Source organism: Eurytemora carolleeae, unplaced genomic scaffold (genome assembly GCF_000591075.1).
Source record: "Eurytemora carolleeae unplaced genomic scaffold, Eaff_2.0 scaffold226, whole genome shotgun sequence".
NCBI lineage: Eukaryota > Metazoa > Arthropoda > Copepoda > Calanoida > Temoridae > Eurytemora > Eurytemora carolleeae.
In genome coordinates, this window is record NW_019396119.1 from 34,869 (window position 1) to 44,662 (window position 9,794).

The window sequence follows — 9,794 nt, forward strand, 5'->3', positions numbered from 1 at the left end:
CCCCCCCCCTGAGATTTCGAGGCAAAAAATGTGTTTTTCAATTTTTAGCTATTTGATTATTTTTTATTTAATGGAAATATAATAATTAATATTTATTGAAAAATTTAATCATCAGAAGAGAAGGACGAAAAAAATATTTTTCTAGCTTGTTAAAAATAAATATAAGTTTATAACCAACGATGTAAGTATACGACGACAGATCCTGTGTCCGCCCCTGCCTAAGACAGAAGCCCAAAGGGGTTACGCGTATTCTTTGTAGAACAGGCTCTATTTCTGACTTGTTCTATAGTGGCTTCGCTTAACTTCTTTGGGCTTTAGCCTCAGGGTTATTGTCAACGAAGCACAAATAAATCTTGAAAAGACGACATCTAGTGTCCTATCTATTATCTTAATTAATCTATTATATTAGTAATGAAGGGACTGTAGAGGTGATTTTGACTCTTTATTTATGCATGTCCGATTCACAAAGCAAAACCTTTTTATAAACAACAAAAATTAACTTTTGTCGCTCTTCTATCACTTTTATAAAACTAAACTATAATCAATTTTCATTGAGAAAAATAAGTACGACTCATTCATCCTTTTGATCAGACAAAGGTTTTCAATTTGCAATTTGCAATTTGTGAATCAGACATGTTACTTTATCAATAGATGGGGTCACACACAGGAAATTACGTCTACAGACAAGTATTGATGTTTGAACAAAACTACACTGATGTTCTAACTAACCCGGAATAATATTAATTGATTGATAACTTCTCAGTCGTCTTTGATCTTAGAAAAGCTTGCGGCATTCAACATAGGTAACTTGATTTGAGCAATATTTTTTATCTGATTTTATAGACGCTAAACAGAAACAGTTTGCTCTTCCTGAGTTATTTCTTACGGCGATCCAAATTAGTACATTTATTACAGTGATCCAAATTGGTACATTTATTACAGTGATCCAAATTGGTACATTTATTACAGTTATCCAAAGTAGTACATTTATTACAGTGATCCAAATTAGTACATTTATTACAGTGATCCAAATTGGTACATTTATTACAGTTATCCAAAGTAGTACATTTATTACAGTGATCCAAATTAGTACATTTATTACAGTGATCAAAATTGGTACATTTATTACAGTGATCCAAATTAGTACATTTATTACAGTGATCCAAATTGGTACATTTATTACAGTGATCCAACATAGTACATTATTACGTCTAAAGATACAGGGTGACCCATGAAACATGACAGTTGTTGAATAGGTTAGAATGTCTTCTTCCATAATTTGTTAAGTTGTTTGATATCAATTAAAAAACAATACAAATAGTAATGGGAGTCATGTACAGTAAAATTGGTTTCAAAGTAAAATATATTTCAAAAAAAGATTTTTTTAACGAAATAAACTGCAAAAATTCTTTAATATCTAATAAAGTATATGAAATACGACTTTCATAACTATTTACCAACTGTCATGTTTCGTGGGACACCCTGTATATATATAACTGAATACAATATTCAGTTATGTATATCTACAAAATTTCTATACCCCATTCACGACAACTCAGTTTCCGATACTGGGTTTTAAAATTATACCGATGCTCGATTCACAACGGTACCTTTAAGGTCAAGTATGAATCAGATATCAATGTTGATAATTAAATAAAACTGATTATTTTCAATTGGGATTTTTCAACAAAAGTGCACATTTCTACTGCAGGACATATCCTTAAAATATCTTCCACTACTGATCGCTTAAAGGTTCTAAGCAGGGTACCGTTGTGAATCGGACTTTGCAGGGAGGGTCACTTTTAATCACCCTTACAAGTGACAGTCCCTTTAAAAAATCTTTAATCGAGTGAATTCCAAACTTCTTCAGTTAAAATATTTTCTAAAATTAAGCAAACTGATGAGATTGATTTCTCTTAGCTTTATCCTCTTGTTTAGAGTTTAGACTTGGTTTGAACTGTGAACCAATAATACAGATATTCAGAGGAACAATATCTCCTTCAATTAGAGATGGACATCGTTTTTATCAACGAACGAAATTTTTCGTGGAAAAGGGTGTTGCTCAGAAAAAACGAACGATGGACAATCGAAATAAAAACGAATGAAAAAAAACTGGAATAAAAAACGATTGTTCTTTTACTGACCCCACATTTTTTTAGAACAAACGGTTTTGCTGAACGATCATTCAGTGAGAAAAAAACGAAATAAATGGAAAATTAATAATAATTTTGAGAACGCATGAAATCAATTTTTTAAACGTTTGAATAAAACAAACAAAATGGGTTGTTCAGGAACGATGAACGAACAGATTGAAAAAAGTCGAACATGCCCATCTCTACCTTTGATATCCATAGAGTTACCAGAGGACTCACTCACACACTCCCCATTGCACGTGGCGATATTGTTTCCACAGAGGACATTGGTGAGGATCTTATCTTCCTCCCTTCCTCCACCTGCCCTCCCTCCCTCTCTCCCTCCACCAGCCCTGCAGCCCTCCCTACCTCCACCAGCCCAACAGCCCTCCCTACCTCCACCAGCCCTACAGCCCTCCCTTCCTCCGCCTGTTTTGATGGATTTAGAGGATCCTGGACGTAGCTTGAAGCTTACTCCATCATTACGAGATAAGGGTTGATGAATATATCCATCATTTTGACTACAAGGTCCAATTGAGTCATCTCTGTCCTAAATTTAAGATGGATCTCAAATCATTGAAATCTTGAAAAGTTGATCCTCAAAGTTTTCAGAATTTTTCAAAAGTTCCAACGGAAGTTATTTTCCTAGAAAATTTCGAAAAAATTATTTATGCCATGGCATCAGAAAAATGTTTTGAAGAAATGAAATTGCAAGCTTCATGAAACTTTGGTACATATTTTGTTCTAACCGCTTTTAGAGATTTTGAGCTAAAATTTCAGATTAGTGCTCACAATTGGTCCAATTTGAAAATTGAACAGAAATGTGACAGGAAAAATAAAAAAATAAAATATTTCTTGAATTTTCCATTTTTTTTAACTGAGAGGGTTATTTTCAAGAACGAACTTATACAGAATTCAAAAAATTATAGTTTGTATAGATGCCGCATCGTTCATGAAAGCACAATGGACTTAAAGAACGAAAATATCCCTGTTTTCATAATCACTGTTACAAAGTTCTAGCCAGCCACGCTCCCTCTCCGGAACAACTGGACACACTGTGGAAATATATAACAAAACAACCCCAAAATCTACACCTCGATTGATTGATTAACTCAAAATATAAAGCTACATGCAGCTGACTGTTCAGTAAATCTCTATCAGGCAAGATAGGCAGGACGGTCTGCGTCATTGATCCATCTATGATTATCGGATCTAGCTATGTCTACACTACTTACCATATGATGGCTTCCATTGTGTGAGTTCTCTTCAGCCATTTCCGGTTCTGCTTGAGAATGAGATTGTCGCAACTGATGCAGCTGAAACAAAAACAAACAAAAATTCCACAGGAGGGGGGGAAGGCAACCTCCCCTGCACAGCTTCCGAACCTCAATTTACCTATTTGCGGGCTAGGGTTATTAATCGTTTTGGAACACAATCGTTATTTGTTTTGTTTTTTGATCGTTTTCAAAAACGATCGTTTCGTTTTCGGAGAAAAGGCTTTCTCCACATGCAGGTAAGGTAAACGAAGGGTGGGTTTGGGATTACCCTCCTAAAACCAATATGAAATCAATGAAATCAATGAAATCAATGAAATCAATGAAAACAATGAAAGCAAAGAAATCAATCAAATCAATCAAATCAATCAAATCAATCAAGTTATCTACCTGTAGTGCTGTGGAATCCACACGTGCAGGAAATCCTCTTCTATGAACAAAAATATGCATTTTTATAAGAATAAGTATATTAATGGACTGTAAGTGAATTTGAATTGAGGGTCACATGAAGTCACACGTACAGTTTATATATACAGCACTTAACCAAAAAAGTTTCAGTTTTTCATGTTTATGATTATCTCCTCTTCAGTTAACAAACATAATATTTAGATATATAAATATATATATGGCCAAACGACTGCACAGGAAACCCACGCGTCGGGTACTCCGGGGGCAGGGAGGGAGTCCAGAGTTCCTCAAATAGTAATCACCGACACCCAAATCTGTTTTGCGGCAAGCGCGCTCCTCAATTGGTAATCTCCACCACCTCAATTAGTAATTACCGTAAAATTTTGTTTTCTGTGATTTGAATTTAATGCACTTTTAACACAATTTTCGACATCTATCGGGGTTTTATGGCATCTGTATTGACTTAAACTAAATTTTCAAATTATTTTCAGATTTGTTTGGTCAACAAAAACTGAGAATCAAGGCACAGTTCATTTTAGCCGAATCTTAGATCCAATTCGCCACTTTAATGACTTCATTTCTATAAATGTCCTGTCTATGAAATGTCCTGTCTATGAAATGTTCTGTCTATGAAATGTCCTGTCTATGAAATGTGCTATCTATGAAATATCCTATCTATTAAATGTCCATCTTTTAAATGTCTTTCTAAGAAATAACCCAAAACGGGCAACACCGGGCATGATACATGATACAGAATACAGAATACAGAAAACAGAATACAGAATACAGGATATAGAATACAGGACATAGAATACAGAATACAGAAAAGGATACAGAATACAGTACCTGCATTTTAATATGCTGTACACGCTGCTTCCTGATCCAATATAGTAAACAAGGAAGTTGATACTGTACATGTGAATACAACATCAAGTTTGATGTTTTGAAAATGCTATACATTGCGCACGGACCATCAAAAGTTGCAAGAGACTTCGCTCCAACTGTCATTTTTTACTTTTTACAATTCACCCTGTTAACCCTATTTAGCCTGATGTCTGGTGTACCGACTGGCTTCCTGGGGGGAGGTGTCAAATTGACCCCCCCCCCGTGTTTTCTTATTGTGATACAAATATATGACATTTGGAAAGCCCTTGGGCCCTACTTCATTAATCGGCAAAAAAATGGTAAATTTACAACAACAAAAACAATAGTTATTGCGAAATCTAGTTATTATGCAAATAATGTGCCAAAAATGCGCAATTACAACAAATTATAAATTTTTGAAAAGTCCTTGACCCAGCGAATTAAAATGTCCAAAACCATTTGCAAACTTTTTAAAACCTAAATAAAAGTGTACCCAAGAAAAACTGAAAATGTGCAAATTCCCTTCAAAGACGTCTATGAAAAATCTGTGAAAATTTTTTTTGCAAAAATTGTGCAATCTTCTTGATTTTGTTATAGGCTTTCCAAAGAGCTATAAAATGTTGATATCCAATGGCTGGAGTTAGATCTAAATATAGATTTAGTCTGGTGTAGGTAAAATAAAGCATTTAGGCATTATGCTTGAGGACTCAGGCAGTAGCTATAAAATCTAAACTTTTAGCCTTTAGTGAGGGGCATTTGTTATTTAGAAAAGTCTGAAAATTTGAGCTCAAATACTTTTAGAGTTATCGCAAACCTCCCCAGATAGGATTAATATAAATGCTATTAAACGAAGCAGAAAAAAACTATACTGTAATAAGAGGCAAGGGGGAAAATGAATTATTCAATTATGTTAGCCTTATTCATTAATAACCACAATTGTAATTATAACCTAATTAATTATTGTTATATTTTCAGTATATAATCCCAGAGTAATGTGACGAGAATAAATAAATAAACACTTTTTTGATCATTTCCCCCGTTGCAAACCTATTAGCAAGGGTAAATATACTTGCTAGGATCTGAACACATCCTACGTTCAGTCAAGAATGTAAGGCAAGGAAGGTTTATTGCGGTTGTGTACACTCTGCGTACATAATGAAACCAGTTCTCTTTGGGCGGAATTTGTAAACAATAATAGATGCATCAGTGTTCGTTTAGTATCCGAGGACGTTAAAAGCATTAAATTTTGAAAATTTTGATAATTCACATTATAGTTTCCTATGACCAGAATATTTCATTGATTTTTTATGTGAAAGATGGATCCTATGTCAGGCTTTGACATCCGTCTTGTGTTTACATTAGCGCCCAGAGACAGTACACTGCAGTACAAAAGATGTGTACACTTCTGAAATAACTTTCCTTGCCTTACATCCTTGCGTTCAGTACACAAGTTCTTAGCTGGAGAACGAACGGAAACCCAGAAAAGTTGTTTTTAAACTATTTTACGAATTTTACTAAACGTTAAGGAACGTCTGGAAAAAAAATCTAGATACCAATGCTAGACTACTTATGGAATAGAATATGAAGACATCATTTAAGCAATCCTATGTGTTTTAATGTTGTTATACCACTATCTAGATGTTACACAATTATTAAATAAAATAATTTTGTGGATATTGCACAACTGCTGTGATTTATGACATTGGATTATTTTTTAGGCAAAGTTTTAGAGCAAAACATTTGTTTGGAATAGTATTAATTTTAAAATGCATAAACCCATAAAATTGTTAAAAAATTTCTTGAATGTCGCCTTTTTATTCCACAATTTTTGTGGGTCTCACTGTTAAAAAAAAACTTGATGTTGAGTTTCATTTCCTTGAATTGATTGTAATAAGAAGATGAGATACTTCAATCATACCCGGCACCAAACCTGAAAAAAAGGACAAAACATATATATCTTGAATCTGATTATAGCGCGCAAAATCCCCCCCCCCCCCCACACGCACAGAGAGAAACTATTAATGGTGAACTGTAAGCGAGATTTTAAGTAACCGTCTTTGCAAAGATGGCAATGCCTGATTTACAACGGTACCCTTGAAACCTTAATCTGATCAAAAATGTTGAAACCGAAAAGTGTTTAATCCTGATAATTTACTTTTACAGGAAAACCATATATCAAAACATGGAGTTTAGAGATGAGATTTTAAAAGCTTAAACCCGAGTGAAACCCGGTCTTTGCGCCTGTTTAGACCCAAGTAAAGCTCAAGTCAAGACCCAGGTTTTGGATGGCCTTGAGTTTAGTAAAAAACAACCATCTAGGTTTTTTCTCTCTCTAGACTTGAGCCTTGATGATCGTAAATTTCATAAAATCTTTTATATTTTTACATTTAAAATCTCGGAAATATTTGTGGTGTCAAATTTTATTAAATATATAAAATAAACTTACTATAAAAATAATGTATTTACATAAAGTTTGAATTTTCGAAATTTACATCTCCTTTTCACAGATGATCTGACGGCATTCTGTCTGCTACAGAGAGAAATACCTTGCTAAACAGTTTCTCATTGGTCGAATCAGAACCAATCCTGACTTGGGTTCTATCTAAGTCCGAGTTTGGGTTTTACTCGGGTTTAAGCTTTTAAAATCTCATCCCTGATTTAAACTTGGTCAGACAAGGATATGTTTGGTACCGTTGGAGGATCACTTGAAATTAAACTTAGGCCCCCCCCCCCTTCACCACCACCACCACTGAAAACAAACAAACTGTTGACTTAATTCAAGTCGTAGGTGTACACTTTTTACTAAGTAATTTGATAACTATATTTTGGTGGATTTTCTGAAATAATCTTTAATCCTTCAATTTAAATTTTGCACTTGAACATATGAAAAAAGAGACTGCTTAAAATTCGTTTATAAAAAAAGAATGGGCATTTAAAATTATGAAGATGTACAATTCTTAAAAATAATTTAACAAATTGAAAATTAAAATTATTTCTAAATCTACTCCTCAATCTTGTACAATTTACATAGCACATGAAAACATATATGGAGTTTATGTTTTGAAGAGAAATTGGGTGTGAACATTTGATATTTTAAACTTTGGCTATTTCAAGGTTTTATTGAGAGGAAAGTTAATTGCAGTTGCGTATACTCTGCGTAGTGCGTACATATTGAAACTAGTTCTCTCTGGGTGGAATTTGTAAACAAGAATAGATGCATCAGTGTTCGTTTAGTATCCGAGGAGGTTAAAAGCATTAAATTTTGATAATTTTGATAATTCACATAATAGTTTCATGACCAAAATATTTCATTGATTTTTTATGTGAAAGATGGATCCCATGTCAGGCTTCGACATCCGTCTTGTGTTTACATTACCGCCCAGAGACAGTACACTGCAGTACACCTCTGAAATAACTTTCCTTGCATTATAATCTTATTATTATGACCTTATCTACATAGTTTGAAATATCAAAGGCAAGACATCAGAGTGCGAAACTTTAAGCTCATGATTCTTAAGCCTAGCTATAGAGATATATAATACAGAAGTGTTTGAACTCCAAGGTTGTGAAGATATTAGTATTAGTAAATTAGGGTTTGAGACAAGTGTTCAGTTACTTATCTAAGTGACAAAAAATGAAACGTCATTACAAAAATGTTATATCTTTGTCATAACACGAAAAATGTAAGATTTAACAAATTTTTAATTTGCATATTTAAACCAGGATAAAAGTTTATTTTCTAAACACTTTTGAACTAAACAGAAACAATAAAATGTTTTCTCAACATGAAAAAGAAAATGTTTTCTCTCCCCCCCCCCATTCCCCCCTTTGGAAGTTTTTAATTAGAGAGAAAAAGAGAAGCGTATCAATGTACAAAACCTTTAAAATAAATAATCCAGAAAACTGCAAAATGGTTACTACAAAAAAAAAGCTTACCCGGATCTCCCGAAATTATTTCACTGAGGTTTGGAACGAGCTAAAAATAATTGAATTTTTATTATGATCAACTTTATTAGCTTATTTCTGTTTCTGAATCAATGATCCTTAACACCCTGTATTTTAATTTATCTCTACATTAAAATCCCTCTGATCTCACCCTGCCACAGATCACCTGACAATCTCCTTCCTTCCAATCAACTCCTTACCTATCCAAAAACATATTTTGATATGTGTAACCAATTATATTCAGTATCGTTAATAAACTTTGGGCCAACCACTCAAAACAGCCAACCCTGGTTAGGCGGGTCCAAACTGCATAGTTAATTGTGATTGCTTATTTGTAATATCTCATGCTTTGTAGTTGAATAAATATATGAAATATGAATTAAAAATCTTTGTACCTATTTATCTATCTATAAACTTTGCTTGTTTGTCTGTCTGTCTACTTGTTTGTTTGTGTCCAATAAACTTCAAAACGGTTGAACCGATCGGACCCAAATTTTGTGTGGGACCTTGTGTGACCCCAGAGAAGGTTTATGGATGGTCGAATTTTCAAAATTTTGCTTCTAACAAAATTAGATTTTGAAAATTTTGAAAATCCATGCAATTTTTGTTTGTTTTTATTTTTATAAGATGGAAAATCAAATAAAATAAAATGTGGAGATTCAAGGAAAATAAAATATGGAGAATCAAGGAAAATATAAGAGGGAGAATCAAGGAAAATAAAAGAGGGAGATTCAAGGAAAATAAAAGATGGAGAATCAAGGAAAATATAGAATTGAATAATCAAGGAAAATAAAAGATGGAGAAAACTAAGAAAATAAATAATGGAGTGATTATGGAAAAAAGAAAGAAAAATGGCGGGAAAAGGAAATTAGTGGTAAAAGGAAAAATGACGGAAAAAGGAAAATATAAAAAGGCGGAAATTAGAAATGTTGTGGATTTACATTGGACAGGTATATAGGAGGTACTGTCAGTATCCCCAGCTTTAGTTGGGAAAACCGAAAGTAAAAAGAAATATAAAAATAATCAATTCAAATTGGAAAAATGTTCTTGTTCAAACTTTTTTTAGTAAGCTTACTTTTAAAGTATGGCAGACCATAAAGAGAATGACGATGCCTAAAATTGACTCAATCAATAAATCCATAAGAAGTATCTTTGTACATTTTTTTAAACG

The 9,794-nt window shown here is 33.3% G+C and overlaps 1 long non-coding RNA gene across 1 annotated transcript; it reads right to left on the reverse strand.

Annotated features, from left to right (window-relative positions):
• Positions 1 to 6,524: 6,524 nt before the first annotated feature.
• LOC111695495 (uncharacterized) lies at positions 6,525 to 9,739 on the reverse strand. Its single transcript, XR_002763884.1, has 3 exons — positions 9,699 to 9,739; positions 8,615 to 8,654; positions 6,525 to 6,608 (listed from the first exon to the last, which is right to left on the reverse strand). It is a non-coding gene; the product is annotated as an uncharacterized LOC111695495 (long non-coding RNA).
• Between the last annotated feature and the right edge of the window lie 55 nt (positions 9,740 to 9,794).